The following is an 18219-nucleotide window of genomic DNA, read 5'->3' on the forward strand; positions in this document are numbered from 1 at the left end:
TCTAAACAGCTTGCTTCATGTAAGTAAAAAAATAATACTCAAGAGCTGAGATCGAAACTAAAAGCTAAAGACAGTGAGTCAGGTACGATAACCATTAGACCAGCATGCCACAATCTTTAAAAAGTGTTTTCAAACCTCATGAAACAGTTGACAAACAGATAAAAATCCGATGACCCACCAAGTACCAATTTTTTAAATTTTAACTCCTTAGCAGCCCCCTTTTTTCGGATTAAATTAATTAAAATGTTTTCCACATGTCTGAATACCCTATATACTAAATTTCAAGTCTGTAACTCAAAAATTCATCGAGTATATAGGTTGAGAAGTGTCCTCTCACGCACACACACATGCACACGCACACGCACACACGCACACACACACACATTCTCACTTTTATATATATATACTAGCAGGCCGTAAAATACGCATGAATATTATATTTTAATTAATGAAGATTTCTTATTTCGTTGCCCCATCTCTATATTTTGGTAAACCCATTATTCAGATAGCGACGCCGAGAACACATTTGACAACGAGTTGCCGTTTGCCGCGGATGGGACTTGTTAACAGGCAGCGTTAGACAAATGAAGGACAGTTTTTAGATGTGACTACGAAATAGAGATCGAGATGAGCTGACGACTGACAGAGGAGCGTAACCTTGACGGAATGCGGTGGAGACACACACATACACTCTCAGGTCCAGCCGCCAAATATGTTTAAAGTATTGGCATTGTGTTTTTCCTGTTTATTTTATTTTTTTACTTTGTGGACCCATGTGGGTTCCCATCGACAGTCACCAGCAAGAAAATGACGATCCGGCAATTAGAAGAATAGTTGAATGAAAAATCCACGGCACACGATGTTGGGGGTCGGCGGTCTGTCGGGGGGCCACACACGTGCTGTCACAATAAGTCTGCAAATAAATAAATGTACAAATTACCCGTCTCCTCAAAGGATTCCAATAATAGATAACTTCACTTCTTGTAAGTAAAAAAAAAAAAATACTCGAGCTGGGATCGAAACCAAAACCTAAAGACAGTGACTCAAGTACAATAACCATTATACCAGCTTGCCCCGGTCTGTAAAAGGTGTTTTCAAACCTACTTATTCTTAACATAAGGAAGGAGTCATGTTTCACAACTGTGTATGCGCAGTTATGAAAGTTGACAAACAGATAAAATCCGATAACTCCCAAGTACCAATTTTTCAATTTTAATACCTTAGCAACCCTTTTTCCGGATGTAACCCAATTAAAAGTTTTCCACAAGTTTGAATACCCTATATACCAAGTTTCTAGTCTGTAGATCAAAAATTCGTTGAGTATTTAGGTTGAGAAGTATCCTCACACACACACACACACACACACACACACACACACACACATACACACACATATTCTCAGTTTTATAAATATATAGATTTTTATATCTAAAGGCTTAAATTAAAGTTTCAAATGAAAACCTAAAGTATCATGGTTCAATTATACTCTAAACAGAAGCATTCATTTCAAAAGCACCCCTGTCATATCAAAGAACCTACTACTGATTTTATATGATTGGCCTTAGTACTTGTGCCGTGATAATGGTCTGAATTAAAGATTTAAATGCACAAGTCAAGTATTATGGTGCAATTATAGTTTAATGAGAAACATTCATTTGCAATGCACTCCTGTCATATCAAATAACCTACTGTTAATTTTATATGCCGGGCCTTTCGGCTTGTGTGGTAATAAAACTTTTCATATGCACTTGTAGCAGCTGCTACAAACAGGCAGAAACTACTCCTCACGACTTCGAGATTTGAAATCCATTTCTCTCTGGCTTGTCCAATCACAAGCCAGCTCTCAATCACGTGACCGAGTATATAAAAGGCGTTGTGTAAGGTGTTAACTTTGGTCAAAATCGCCTGTTCCTTCTTTCATCGGATTATTTCGATTATCGATTGTCAAAACTTATCGAAGACATTCTTATACAAAACCTAAGAACACTGTCAGGCACATTAAGTATCATATTGTGAAATTTCATAAAAATCGACCCACCCCCCATACACATGCACACACTGCTCTTTTTATATAATAGTATGATTCTGAGACCACAGCAGAAAAGGCCAATCTGCTGCCAATCTATGAACTTAAAATTATGAGGTACCTTAAATAAGTTACCAGACTTTTTTTGGTATGGGCACTTTTATTGATCGTACACACATGAAATTTTAGCCCCCTTTTTGAAGTAATCTTCTCCAGCTGCAATGCACTTGTTGTACCGTTCCAACAACTTTTGGAAGGCTCCTTGTATGAGCATGTTAATGGCCCTCGCCACAGCCTCTTTCATCTCCTCAATTGTCACATAACGACAGCCTCTGAGGTTTTCTATGAGCTTAGTCACAGGGAGAAGGGTCTGGACTATAGAGAGGGTGAGGGACTGTTGATGCTCATCTTGATCAAATAGTTTGTGACAAGGATGGAGTTATGGACTGGTGCATTGTCTGGATGGAAATTCTACTGACCCGATTTAAAAAAGGCTGGCCTCTTCCGACGGAATATCTTCCTGCACCTCCTTAAAACCTCAGCATAGTATAGTAGCTCTACCTTCATTGCAGATCACCATAGCATCAAGAACTGTGGGATCTGAATTGATCAGCTCAACCATCTCCCTGCTCTCATGACGTCTTTCTTTCTGATGTACTCTGAACACCCTTGTGGCAAACTTTGTGCAAATCTTTCACATCTTCAGCTCCTTATGAATAATTGTGTATACAGTTCCCACACTGACATCAAACTGTGCACTTATCATCTCTTTAAACACACGACGGTCCTTATCCAAGAAATTCTTTATTTGGCCAATCCACTCTGATGTTCTGACTTCCTTACTCCTCCTACACCTCTCATCTTTCCTCACAAACTCCTCACTTCCTTGAATCTATCATGTCACTGACACTCGATTTATGCAGGATGGTCCAAAAGCAGTCTGAAGCATTCCACATGTTTCTGTGGCATTTTTAAACAGAATTTTATTGCATATCGTTCTTTGAAAGTGTCCTCGCGTCCAGATTGCATCTTTGAAATTCACCAGCTGTGACAACCATGCGTTAGTATGATGCATCCCAATCCATGCTGTAGCTGTTCATTGGAACCTGAAATCATAAAAATTGGTCGGCAAATCTTTCACATCTTCAGCTCCTTATGAATAATTGTGTATACAGTTCCCACACTGACATCAAACTGTGCACTTATCATCTCTTTAAACACACGACGGTCCTTATCCAAGAAATTCTTTATTTGGCCAATCCACTCTGATGTTCTGACTTCCTTACTCCTCCTACACCTCTCATCTTTCCTCACAAACTCCTCACTTCCTTGAATCTATCATGTCACTGACACTCGATTTATGCAGGATGGTCCAAAAGCAGTCTGAAGCATTCCACATGTTTCTGTGGCATTTTTAAACAGAATTTTATTGCATATCGTTCTTTGAAAGTGTCCTCGCGTCCAGATTGCATCTTTGAAATTCACCAGCTGTGACAACCATGCGTTAGTATGATGCATCCCAATCCATGCTGTAGCTGTTCATTGGAACCTGAAATCATAAAAATTGGTCGGTTATCTTATAAGATGTATAGCAATAACTTACTAAATTTTCAAGAGTCTACGATAATTTTAAATGGCTGTACAAAAAAGTCTGGAAACTTATTGAAGGCACCTAGTATCTACTGTCTAGGGGAACAGGATTCTGTATCTGGACTATCATTAAATTTGGAAGACCCTGGTTGAGTCATAACTGCAACATGGAACCTCGTATTTGTAGCAGTATTGATATTTCTAGGACTCCATCAATCGGCATAAACATCTGTTTAAAGAGATATTTTTCTTAAGGAGAAATAAAATTCTGGTTGACCAAATCCCTAATCGGAGATATTCCCCAAATTTTTGTTCATGTCTCTTTTTTTTAATTAAATCTTTCTACTTTGCAGCAAATTTGTTACATGTATTTCAAACATGCTGCCTAGTGCAAGTTAACATATCTACACATATGATGATAATGATGATTGCAACGTCTTGTCGGACGAGTGCCACTCCCTCAGACACTTAAAGTCCATGAACCCAAAAATGACTTCCATCACCACAGGACCATTCTAATAGACAAATGCCTGAGGGAGTATCTATACACAGATGCTGTTACAGAGTCTTAGCTTTGTACGACAGCTAAGTCTCTCTCTCTCGGTTTAAAATGTTGAGATCCAGCAACAAGCAAGAGCAAGATAGCCAGTAACAAGTTAAACTGCAGACCAGCTTAATGCGGGTACTGGTCTCCCGCTTTATTTTTTTTTAAATCAGAGATTTGCTTCTCCTAGAAAGGTTGCCTTCACCACAGCTTACGGGAGCCCTCTCCACCCCAACACACACACACACACACACACACACACACACACACACACACACACACACACACACACACACACACACACACACACACAGTGCTAGTTGGCCGTTGATGCCGAAAAAGAGTTCATTCGCCCTTTGGAAGGCCTTGTTTTTAATCCTTCAGGGAGACTAGCCACCCTCCTCACCAAACAAGTCTGGTGGGGGAACCAGTTTAGTCGCCGGTGACCCGACCATGAGGCAGGTAGTACTGGGTTACATGGTACCAGTAGCATATGACATGACCTGACATAATACATGTTACATGGTACCAGTAGCATATGACATGACCTACACATATACAGAAATATATACACACATAGAAGAGAATTATGAAAATACCTAACATAACTAAAAAAAAGGTCATTTGAATAGGCAGACACTTGAATAGAAAAATTTGATTAAAACTAACTACATTAAAGTTAAAATAGATAAAACCTAGGAAAACAATAAATGTAGGCTCCATGAATCAAAAGACAAAATGGTAAACCACATAATAATGAATGCAGCAAAGCGTCCTAAAAAGAATACAAGAACTGATACAACTGCATGGGGAAAGCAATACATTAGAAACTATGCAAGCAATTGCATTTTGAACATGCAGACAAATTGTGCAGAGACAAGCCAAAGGCAGTATTGGAAAATGAAAATCATAAAATTCCTTGTGACATAGAGGTAGAAACAGACAAACTCATCCAAGCAAGGAGGTTAGACATCATAATAATTAATAAGAAGGAAAGAAACTGCTAAATTGTAGATTTTGCTGTTGCAGCAAACCACAAAGATAGGGCAAGCTTTTTCATCAGTTTAGGTCGAAAATTTTTAGTTACCAATATATAAATGTATGTATGTATGTCTGTTTGCATGTGCCTTAAACTTTCAATAGAGGCGACGGATTTTACCAAGATCAGTATCGTTTTAAAGTTCGACTTTTCATACGACAAATATCGAAAAATTGGCTAAAAACATTAATATCTTCACCTTCAACTAGGCACTTTTCTACAGGGGGGGGGTCACTTTTTTCGCCGATATTTTTTAAAGTTATCCTCTCCTTTAGATTGTCTAGCCTTAATTTTAAAAAATGTCGCTTCCGGTTTGGCGGTGGTCATAACAGCATAAATGTTAGGTTTTACCCCGTTCTTTTCCTCCTTTGTGGTACGGGTTCGAGCCTGCCTTCCTACTACCACTTTTTTTTTTTTTTGCTCAACATACACATCCAAACACCCAGGCAACGCCGGGCTGAAATGCTAGTATACATATATAGTAAGATTATATATTTAACAATTCATGCTGGAATTGTATGCAAGGACCCGTGGCATAACGGATAAAGTACTTGGTAAACATTCAGTTGTAATTGGCACTCTTCTGAGGATTGAAGTTTCAATCCTCAGTGCGAGCGATACTCAGAATACAATGGCTGACGTGGCTTAAACATTCCATTTGAAATTCTGTGCAGAGTTCAACAGAGCTTCCCAAGTTCAGGGAAGTTTGGAGGTTACATTGGTTGAAACAGTATTTTTTCTAACACTCACGATACAGTCTGATAATTCAAATAATATATAAAATCAAATAAAAAAAAAAGGCCCTAATAAAAATGAATAATTAATGAAATGTACTTTATAAATGTGAAATCAGGATAGTGCTTTTTACTCACTGTCAGTGCAAGTATCAGGAGATGTAGAAAAATTGTTTTATTTCTATCGGTGTATAGTTTCTATAGAGATTAACAAATAAAATCTGAACATCTACCTGCATCAACTCTAGGCATATAAAGTTAGGTATGTGTATATGTTTATGTATTTGTATGTGCAGGATTCACTCCTAAACTGATTAACACATCATTATGAATTTTGGAACATCATTAATGAATTAATTGGAACATAACTGCTAGGCATATGGTGGGAGAAGGATATTTTTTATTTTAATTTATTTTTAACGAAAGGGGTCGAAGAAAGGAGTGGAAGTCCTTCGTGAAAATTCAGAAAACTCTGCTGTTAGTTAAGTTTTAACAATATGTATTGGACATCAATTCACTTTTCAAATTTGTTTATATTATTTAATTGGAATTCATTATTGAGATGAGTATTATTTATTAATTTATTTATTGCGGACTATTATCCTCATCTTCCTTAGATGTTGTTTCATGACGCTTCGGCCAACTATTCCTCTGGCCTTCGTCAGGTGGTAACTGTGAGAGGATTGGAACTAATAATAAACAGACAAACGGATTCTTGGAAATGCTATTATGAGAGATTGTTGACTATAGAGTTTTCATTGAACTGAGAACATGCAATAACCCTTATCCCTGAGTGGCCTTCGGGCCTTGATAAGTGGTGACCTCCATGTAAAAAAAAAAAAAAAATGGTATCTGGTGCAGCTATAAAAATTGAGCAAGAAATGGTATAAGAAGCTATAAGAACATTGAGGCTGGAAGAACCTCCAGTTTTCTTACAGAAATGTTAAATGCAATCGATGAAACAAATCAGATGAAAAGAGGTTATTCCAAAAGAATGAAAAATTTGTACAATTATAAATCTTTACAAAGGCAACAGGAAAACTTTAGATGGACATAACCAACCTTTTGCTATGGTCCACTGTGTTAGTTTGTAATTGACGTTCTGAAGTATGAATATATTTCGATCTATTGCAGATTACAAAGTCATCCACATATAAGGAGCTATTTATTTCATTTATACAATTAATTATAGATTTTATATTGAATACAGTTACTGACAAAATCCAATGCCATTCATAGTTGCTATCGTCTCACCAAGTAAGCCTCTGGCCGGCTTTGGGTAGGATTGAAACCGCTATCTTTAGACAATGCTCATCTGGAACCATAGAGATTCAATGTCTCTATTCACTGCACCACAGGCCCCGACGAAAGCCGAAACATCATGAAGCAACAACTAAGAAAGATATGGATAATAATCCGCAATAAATAAATAACAAATTTGTTGTTTGTGTTTTTTCAGCTGATTTAGGACGAATCTGATGTGCTGAATCCAAAAATCACATTAGTTTTGCTCAATCATGTCAAATTTTTAAGCTAGGGCCACATGTCGGGGTTTTTTTTTTAACGTTTTTGTTCCAGTGTATGCATATGTGATGCAGTTTAGAAGAAGTTGGTGAGGATAAAATGCCATATCGAATAATTGTTTTGATTAAAAATGATTATTTTAATGATAAGAAGTATTCAGATCTGATAGTTCTGGGTAACTATGTCGAAAAGGGATCAGTTTGAAGTCATAAAATCTTGAAATCTTACAAAAAATTGGTCTGGCAAAGCATAAGGTTGGTGGATCAAAACTAAAGTTAATGGAGCAGCCACCATAAGAAGTGTATAGGAAACTCCATCCGTGCACGTACGGGTGTTTTCAATTCATGTGTGTTGCAGAATGTTTTCATTGTCGTGCTGGACAAAGAAGATGATTGATTCACTTACTCATGCCAGGCTTTTCCAGGATTGACCATAGAGAATTTGAAAGCTGGTATCTTTGACGGTTCTCAGATTCAGCAGCTCATCAGATCCAGAGTTTGAAAACTCAATGAACAAAGTAGGACTGGGAACGTATTTGTTTTGTGAGTGAAGAACTTTCTTGGCAACAATAAACCCAGAAACTATGCAGAACTTGTCGACAATTTGCTGACTGCTTTCAGAAATCTGGGCTGCAACATGAGCGTCAAGATACACAACCTATTTTCATGTATGTTCAGGTTTCTTGAGAACCTGGATTTAATGAATGATGAGCAGGGAGAGATTCCATCAGGACCGGAAAGAGATGGAGACCAGGTATCAGGGTCGCTGGGATGCAGTCATGATGGCTGACTACTGTTGGAATTTGAAGAGAGACCTCCCTGCTGTTGAGCATTCCAGGGATTTGAAGAAACAGAAATTAAAGCCCGAAGTTTAAATAATGTTGAAACAACATGCAATTTATGTGTACCGAACTTTATCAATGCCATCTCTAAAACTTAAACCTGGCAACAATTAAAAAATAGTTTTATACTTAATTTGATGAAATTTCCACTGCTTATGTTTACTACGCTATAATCATATTGGCTACTCAATAAACCCTTATCCTCGAGTGGCCTCTGGGCCTTGATAAGTGGTGACTCCTGTGTAAAAAAAAAAAAAAAAAAAAATGTCCACCATTCAGTGTACAGTAATCGATGGTTCTAGCAGGTAATCAATATATGTTGCTGGAAAAACATTTTTTTTTCTCTTAAATTATCTATTTAGGATGATGCGTCGACAAAAATCAGCTGATAATGGCACAAAAATGTGATCGATCTGATTTTTTTTTTCCAATCAACTTAGCACAAAAACCTAACCAGATGGAGAGAAGTAGACGCCATACCCTAAATCAGTTGTGTAAATCTAGACAACATTATAAAAGTAAAAAATTTTTGCCCAGTGATTCACCATTTAAAAAGATTTTTTTTCAAAGTATTTTAAAGGGCTTTTATTATAGAGCATACCATGGGCACAGCCTCCCATTTGAAAATTCAAATATTTCAGATTTTCATTGAATTTGATTCATAGTCATTAGGAAACTTCCATGAATTTCAATTTCTTCTTAGGACTCCTTAAGCTTATGCCTTAAATTTTAGGCATTTTCTTGCGTCAAAATCATGTAATAGATTTTTATTAAAATTGGAAGAAAAATTTTAGACATAAATTTGGTAGGATTACATCTTGATTTTAATCTTAGGGAATATAACAATAGTACAAAACTGTTCTGTTCAGGAAGTTAATTTTACCCGTCCTAGCACAGGTATCCTTCTAGTCCTTTATATAAATGATGAAGAAGGAGTGGGTCGGAGGCAAAGCATTTGTTGTTTTGATGTCGCCAATTATTCAAAGAAGGAAACACGAGATTGTTGATACAGAAACGTGTGACTAATATGAGTGAAATGAGAATTTTAAGCACATCTTGACCTTTCATTCGGCTTCTGTGGATCCAACATGTCTTTGCAATGTGGATCTACTCTATTAAGCGAAACAATTGTCAGAAAATCCTTCACGATGAACATTCAAAATCGCCATTCTTACTGGTGAAGGAATATGACATGTCTGACTTTTATTCATCTGCTCTGATTAAGCGAAGACTTTTTGCACTCATACACACAGACACGCACACAGACATACACACAGAAGCACATGCATACAAACATACACAAACACACACAGACGCACAAAGACACATAAAGATACGAATAAATACAGGCCAATATGCTGTCTAACAACAACCAACAAGCTTTTCACTGGTCTGGTAACCGACGATATATATGACCACCTATCTTCTGAGACCTACCTTGAAAAAGAGCAGAGAGAGTGCAGGAGAAAATGCCTCGGTACCGAAGACCAGCTATTGATCAACAAGACCATCTTAGAATACTGTAGGAAGAAGCAAAGAAACCTGACCATGGCATGGATCGATTACCAGAAGACATTTGACAGTGTGCCACACACATGGTTACTTCAGTGCCTTGAGTTATACAAGATTCACCTGGTAATTAAACAAACACTGGCGGCTCACCTTCAGATGTGGAAAAGCACCATATCATTAAATCACAATGAAGGAAAGACTATCATCCCTGAAGTAAAAATAAAGAGGGGAATATTCCACAGTGACAGTTTATCTTAATTACTCTTCTGTATGACAATAGACCCACTCAGTAAGCTCCTGAATAACAATCCAAATGCCTACAATTTGAATCAGAGACACTATCGAGATCCAACCAAGAGAGTAAACCAACTGCTCTTCATGGATGATCTTAAACTGTATGCCAGCTCTGACACTGATCTGCACTAGTTCCTGCAGGTAGTACATACCTTCTCCAATGACATTGGAATGAAGTTTGGCCTGGATAAATGTGCCAAGTGTACACATAGAGGTGGGAAGAAGACCCACACAGAAAATATACAGCTAAATAAAAACATCGACATCAGGGATCTAGAAGAGCACGAGCCTTATAAGTACCTTGGCAATGAAGAAAATAACAAGATAGAACATGCCAAGATAAGGGAGAAGATTGGCAAAGAATATGTACGCCGTGTGAGGAAGATCTGCAAAACACAGCTCACAAATAAAAATAAAATTACTGTCATCAATCAGTTTGCCATTCCAGTAATAACATATAGTTTTGGTATCATTGACTGACTACAAAAATACATCAACCGGCTGAATGTAAAGACATAGAAGCTACTAACGCTTCATAAAATAATATATAGAAATCAGTGTCTATATTTGACTGTATTTGCCCAGGGGAGAAGGCGGACTAGGGCTCTCAGAGATCAACCACTAACATACGGCAACAATAATGAGCACAGGCCAGTATCTGAGAAGCTCCCAGAACCACACCCTCTCAATGGTATATAAACATCAACAATAATTTGTTTGTTCCTCAGAATATAGTCGAAGTGAAAAGGAAAGTGTATAATCTTTAATGGTGCAGCAAGAAGAGCCTTCTCTTATAAGAAAAAAGTTTTCTTCTCGACTAAGCTGTCGAAGCTACATCGGGTCAAGTAATGTTTTTTTTTATTCAAGTAAAAGCCGACAAATATGAGTAAAAGAAAGTTGAAGAAGATGCAGATTTGTTTGATAAAAAAAGAAGAAAATCCAACGAGACATTTTTTTTTTTTTTTTATGATATCTCAAGAAGGAATGACAATTCTTCTCTCTAAAAAAATGCCGTATAAATTATCATTGCTTCTAAAAAAAACTATTCTTACCTCAAAGTAAGTTTTGCCTCTTTCTTAATCTTTTCTTATGTTTTAATTCTATTATTTCTCTCTCCTGAACTGTTACTAGAACCTTTAAGGTTCGCCAAAAGGGGACATGTTTTAGGCAGTCAAAATACAGTCTTTGATATGGTTAAAAGGTGAACTTCAGACTTTATTCTTATTTTTTTCTCCCTCCACTTTCAATTTATTTTTCCCTCTTTAAATAAAACTTTATAATTATTTCAAGTGGTTTTTACTTCGTTTTCTTTCTCCTTGTCTTCCTTGTAAATGGTTATATGTAATTGGTTTTTACAGGTTCTAGTATTTAAAACCATCTAATTTGGCTGTTACTAAGTTAAATTCGGACAGTATTAGCCAGTGCTCCAAATAGTATCTGCATATTGATGTTTAATTTCTGAGAGACTCATACCTCCGACTTCTCTGGACAAATATATTCTTGGTAGATATTGGTTTCTATACATCTAATCTGCTAAAGTCCTTTCATGGTCAGTCTATAATGTCAAAAATGTTAATCACTGGCATTGCAAATGGTTAATGGCACTTATTTTAGATTAACTTTTGAATGATGATGACTACTATGAAAGGATTGAAAATAATAAATGGAACAAATAAAATTTGATGACTCATAACAAGTGTTTATTAACATTAAGTTTGAAAATGACCATGTTATAGCTCACAGAGAAACAAACTTGTGGCAATGTGTTCCGTGTTTGATATTAGGTACAAAAGCAAAGTTCTGTGCAGTGGTGGTAGAAACGAGTTCTAGCCATAAAATATCAACACCATGATTGCTAAATGGAGTACAACGGAATATTAAGTAGTGGTGCAGTTATTATCTTTTTTTGTTTGTTTGTTTTCTCATTGAAATCGCAGCATATAAATTTAAACCAATGTCTTTTGGTTAAATTACTTTGGACAACCAATTAAAAAATTCTTGCAATTTGGTTCTGTTCCATTTATTTCTGAAGAGATAGGAAAAATGAAATCGTGCCAATCATGGTGATTGGGACTGTACTTATTCCTTTTCAGTGTAATATGTCGAAGACATACTACAGTTCATTACTGAGTTCCACTCAAAAAACAAAATGGCTGCTCACATTTGTTTTTATATAATCTTAAGGGGCAGATAACTCTATGGTACTTCCTATACCAGAGATAGATGACTCCCAAGTACTATTTCCACATAGGAGTAGATAAGAAATAGTTTTGTATTCTTATTTAACTCTTCATTGTCAACATTTGTTCTTTGTGTAGCCACTTTCCAGATTTTCTCAACATAAGCACATTGAGACATCGATTCTCATTAGATCACCTAAATTTGAGCTTGGTCAATATCAGATGGGTGACGATTTAGGAATATATGCGGGAGGAAATACAATGATACTTCCATGGTAAAAACTAACAGTTGGCATGAGTGTTAAACTATTGGCCAACAATCCTGATTATGGTTTCTGCGAGAAATTATCTAAAAAAAAAAAAAAAACTGGTGGAAAATGGGCGGCCTCACAACTGTATTTCCCCAAGAAAATCAAGGAATAGTATGTGGGTTGGGTGTCTCAAATGTGACTTGAACTCACTAATTGTGATTTTCTTTTTCTTTTAGCAAAGGTGGGAGATATCAAGAAAATATTTATGTCATAAAATAAGTTGTAGAAACTTGATATTTCATTATTTTCGTAAATTTTTGTACAATTCTCACACACATACATGCACATACATGCATACAAGCTCCCCTTTTGAGCCAGTCCAAGGAACCTTCTTTGTTCATGCATTCCTGCGAGAGTTCCCCCAGAAAATACTTTGCATGCTGATGTTGGCCCTACTCTTCAAGGTTCCTCTTTTGGAAGGTCTCTGTATATTTCTGCCGATTCTGTCTTGCTATTTCCGTGGCAGGCTTGTTTAGTGTTTCAGTCTCATCTGTGAGACAGCCGTGACCAAAATGTTTGGCCAGCTAGGTGACTGATGTTGTTCTGCTGGCTCTTGTCTCTTACTGTTCATATACCATTGAGAGGGTGTGGTTTTGGGAGCTTCTCAGATACTGGCCTGTGCTCACTATTGTTGTCCTATGTTGATGGTTGATCTGTGTGATCTCCAGTGTTCCTTCTCCCCTGGGCAAATACAGTCTTAGTAGACACTGATTTCTATATATTATTTTATGAAGCGTTAGTAGCTTCCGTGCCTTTACATCTAGCCGGTTGATATATATTTTATTACTGGCATGGCAAGCTTGTAAGTATGTATGCATATGTGTCGCATATGAGTCTTGTAATGATATCAATCCATGTGTATGCATTTCATAGCCTTGTTTGGATCCTGAAAGTCTTCTTGTTGATGCCGAAGCCATGTAGCTTGGCAGGAAGTTTGCAGACAAAGAGAGACGTATTTGTGGTTGATCCGATCATATAGATGAGCAGACCTCAGTGTTGTCTCGTCGATAAGAAGAGGAAGAATTGTATTGAGCACTCTGTAAAGTGGACTTAAAAGTCTCCTGAGTGTTAAACTAGTGCTGAATTTATAGCACCGCATGATGATCAGTATTCCACTTTTTCCCGACCTGTCTCATAAGTGGCCGCAGCTGCCATGATTCTATTCCAGGTTATAGCTTTAAATTTGGGGTCATGTGCGTATATGGCTGTGATTGATGCTTGCATGGCCCCCTCAATCTGCTGAGTAGTATTGGTGGTCTTTAATCTGCTATGTCTTGACAGTGCCAGGTATCGAGAGGTGCAGTCCGGTGCAGCGTTAAGTTTTCCAGGAATGTGCTTAATCCGCAACCTGTATATTAACAACCGTTCTTTGAAAGAAAACAAGCAAGGGTTCTTTATGTTTTCCAGGACCTGGTCTGAGAATATTTTTACCAGTGGCTGGTGGTCCATTGTAACCAATAAATCTGGGTACCCCAAAACGAACATACGAAAAACTTTGAAAAAAGAATGGGAGAGATTAGAATCAGAGGGATGGTTGAGAAGATACACTGGATAACAATAATGAAAACGGCTGAAATCTTATGGAATGCGGAGACTAATACACATGAGCTACATGTGCTAGCTGGGCATATAGAACTTAGAAACTGTGGCAGAAGAAAATCACAAAGAAACACCACATGGAATCAAGAAAACTGAAATTGTATAATTCTAAGCTCTCCCCCTCCCGCAAAAAAAAAAAGAAAAAATTGTAGCGTCTGTGTAAAATTTTTTTGATGGGGGTATGAGATGAATGGATTCGCCAATCATTTTTATAACCAACGGCTGTACTAAACAACCAATCAAAACGTCGCAAAATTATTATAAAAATCGTCAAATTTTGGATTCAATCAGTTTGCCATTTGCTACGTCACGGACCGCATTTAATTCTTCGCCGCCATCTTGGTTACTGATCTGAACTATGCCGCCATCTTTGTTCAACATAATATCTCAGAACTTAAGAGGTTAACTATGCGACGGACCGCATTTGATTCTTGGTCGCCATCTTGGTTACTGATCTGAACTAAGCCGCCATCTTTATTCAACACAAATGTTTCAAAACTTAACAGTCTGCATAAACTAGTATCACATCAAATAGTCAAGGTGGGTCAAGGAGGATGGAAAGACTGAGGAGAAAAAGCACTAACCATATCTTTACTGGATAAGTGTGAAGAGGACTGGGACCTTGGGGATGCTTATTGCCACCCAAATTCCAGTGAAAACCAATGGTTGCTGCCAGCATGAAATCAATGTTTAATGGCTGTTGCGATAACACAAATTAATTTGCGAAGGTTATCAAAAGAGGTGGTGACTACTGGAAATCTGAGGAGACTTGTTGTCACTCAGACTTCAAGAAACATCACAGGTTGTTTTTAGAGAAATCTTTGATGATGACTTGTGTGAAAACTCCCAGTGAGTAAATAATAATAATAATAATAATAATAATAATAATAATAATAACTAGCGGGACCTGTGCAAATTCCACAGTGAACTCATTCATATGTAATATATTCATATTGGCATTCTGTAGATGTTCAGCATAAATGGAGATTCCCTGATATTATTGTAGCTTTTTGTTAAAACTGAAAAAATATTTACCTAAGTTAGCAGGACACCCGGCATAGCCCGGTTGTAAAGTATGCTTAAATAATTTTAATTCTTGCAGATTTTGTATATATTATTATAGAGTTAATATTCTATTGATTTTTATCTATGTATCTATAAAAGTGAAATTGTCTGTGTGTGTGTGTGTGTGTGTGTGTGTGTGTGTGTACGTACATTTCCTTACCAAACTAATCTGTCAATTTTCAGTCTACAGACTCGAGATTAGACGTAAGGGATATTGAGATTTGGGAAAATCTTTTTAATCGGTTTTCGGCTAGAAATTTGGCTGTCAAGGAGTCAAAGTTCAACGATTTGACCTTTGAAAACTCTACCAAACTCCTCCGCCAATTTTGGATTTAAACCTTTGAAATTTTACATGTAGGTTACTTGGACATGGATCAAATATTTTAATTTGATTTGAGCCCAAAAAATAAATGTTAAAGGGTCAAAATTGGGGTCAAAGCTAAAAACAAATTTGACCTCTGCGGTCTCTACTAAATTACTCAGCCAATTTTTAGTCTAAACATTTGAAATTTTTCATAAAGTGTATTCAGCCGTAGAGCAAGCATTTTAATCAGTTTTTGGTCGATCGAAAATTTGACTGCCAAGGAGTCAAAGTTCAAAAGATTTGATCTTTGCGGTGTCTAACAAACTATTTAGCCAATTTTGGGTCTAAACTCTTGAAATTTTACATGCAAGGTATTCAGACATGCAGCAAGGTTTTTAATCAGTTTTTAGGCGAAAATTTGGCTGCTAAGAATTTTGGTTGAAAGAGTTGACCTTTGCAAATGAGTCAAATTTTTTAAATATATATATATATATATATATATATATATATATATATATATATATATATAGTCTTGGAAGTTTTTAACCTTTAAAACTATACAAAAAAATATTTTTTATCATTCGTTAGAAAACCATCTAGTTAGTAAGTCATTTAATCACCTGCAATCACTGCATCAACTCGCTCTTGAATTTACTACAATACCAATAATTTATTTTTCAAGGGATCATCTGTTGTTTACCATGAAACACTGTTTCGGGGATTTAAAAACAAAACAGTATATTACATCATGGCTCCCCAGCAGTGTTGATCAAACACCACCACCCTTAATCTTAGGAAGAAGACATGTTTCAAACATTTGATTCAGTTTTCTATTCTTAATTGCAATTACTAACCTTTTCATACTATAAAAATGAATTTCTTTCTTGTGCGATTCATCAATTTCCACATTTAAAATGGATACATTTTTTAATTTTTTAATTTATCAGTCTTGTATTTATAAGATTAGGATGAATCCATTTAACTACTTATCACCCCCACTATGATTAGTATTTAGTATATTTACATTCTTATTTAAAATTAGATATATAAAGGTTAAAAATATTTTTACATATACATTTTTTATTTTTTTATTATTATAAATTTATTATATGTAATTATAAATACATTTTATACATTGCTAATATAGTTTTGGATTTCCTTTATTAATATAGTCTGGTTTATCTTAAACGATTCAAAAGCATCAGGATAACGAACAAATGCTTTATTTAACTGTTTTAATATTTTATTTTTATCCCCACCTTGTTTTATCATCCTTATTACTAAACTAGAAACTGGTGGTATAAAGTCTGTTAGTTTTAAAGTAACGCGAGCTATTCTCAAAAACTCTGACATAATGGTTTCATAAAACATAAAAACAGGGCAGGTGCTATCTTTATGGGGCATACGTACTATTTTATATATATATGCACATAAAGTTATGAACAGTACATAGGGCCCGAGCAAAGCTGGACTGGACAGCTAGTATATTGTAAAGTTGTGATTTCAAAAATAAGAAACAATATATCCATATGACTTGGGTGCATCAGCTTGAATTGAAACCAAAACCAAAACTTAGGAAGAATCCTTGATAAAATTATTTATAAAAAAATAGATTACTGGAGTGGCATCACCTAACCGAAATCAAAACTTATGAAGAGTTCTTGGTAAAATTATTTATTACAAGAAATGGAAGTCCATCTATAATATAAATCTCACCTTTCTGTTTAAATGTATGTTTGTTTGTTTGTATGTCTACCTAAAACTTTTGACAGAGGCAACAGATTTTCACGAGGTTGGTATCGTTTTGAAGCTCGACCCTTTGGATGACAAATATCGAAAAATTGGCTAAAAACATTAATTCCTTCACCCTCAACTGGGCATTTTTCTACAAGAAGAGGTCGCTTTTTTTCCCAATATTTCTGAAAGTCATCCCCTCTTTTCGATTGACTAGCCTTAACATTTCCGGTTTGGTGATGGACGCAATGGCAAAGACGTTACGTTTTTTTTTTTTTTTCTCACATTCTTTTCCTCCTTCGTGCTATGGGTTCGAGCCTGCCTGCCTAGTACCACTTTTTTTCTTTTTTTTTTTGCTCAACACACACCTTCAAACACCCGGGCAACGCCGGACACCCACGCTAGTAACAATTAAACGACAGTCACTCGGATATAAGCATGACACACAAAATAAATAACACACAAGTTATCCTATTAATATATAACTGATGATGATGATGTTAATAATAATAATAATAATAATAATAATAATAATAATAATAAGTTAAGTAGATGCAAGAAACACACACACATGAGAAGTGGTCACGTATTTCAATTTTAAAAAATATGGAAATCGCCCCAGACAAGGTATAAAACCACTTAATGTAAGGAGCTAAAAAATACTTGGTGCTAGTGCACTATTTTTTAAAATCGTATTTCCAAGTTTAATTAAAGTTTTATGATATATTTTTTATTCAATTGTAAGGTTGAAGTATAGAATAGGTACAAAACACCCTCCCCTCCCCATGTTAAGAATGGCTTTTTAAATAATAACGTTATTATTTACGTCCGGATCACTCTCTGCATTAGTACCAAATACTTCATGTAAAAAAAAAAAAAAAATAACCATCAATGGAATGGATTGATTCTGATCTAGAAAACA

Source organism: Euprymna scolopes, chromosome 19 (genome assembly GCF_053919585.1).
Source record: "Euprymna scolopes isolate OS-2025 chromosome 19, ASM5391958v1, whole genome shotgun sequence".
NCBI classification, from domain to species: Eukaryota; Metazoa; Mollusca; class Cephalopoda; order Sepiida; family Sepiolidae; genus Euprymna; species Euprymna scolopes.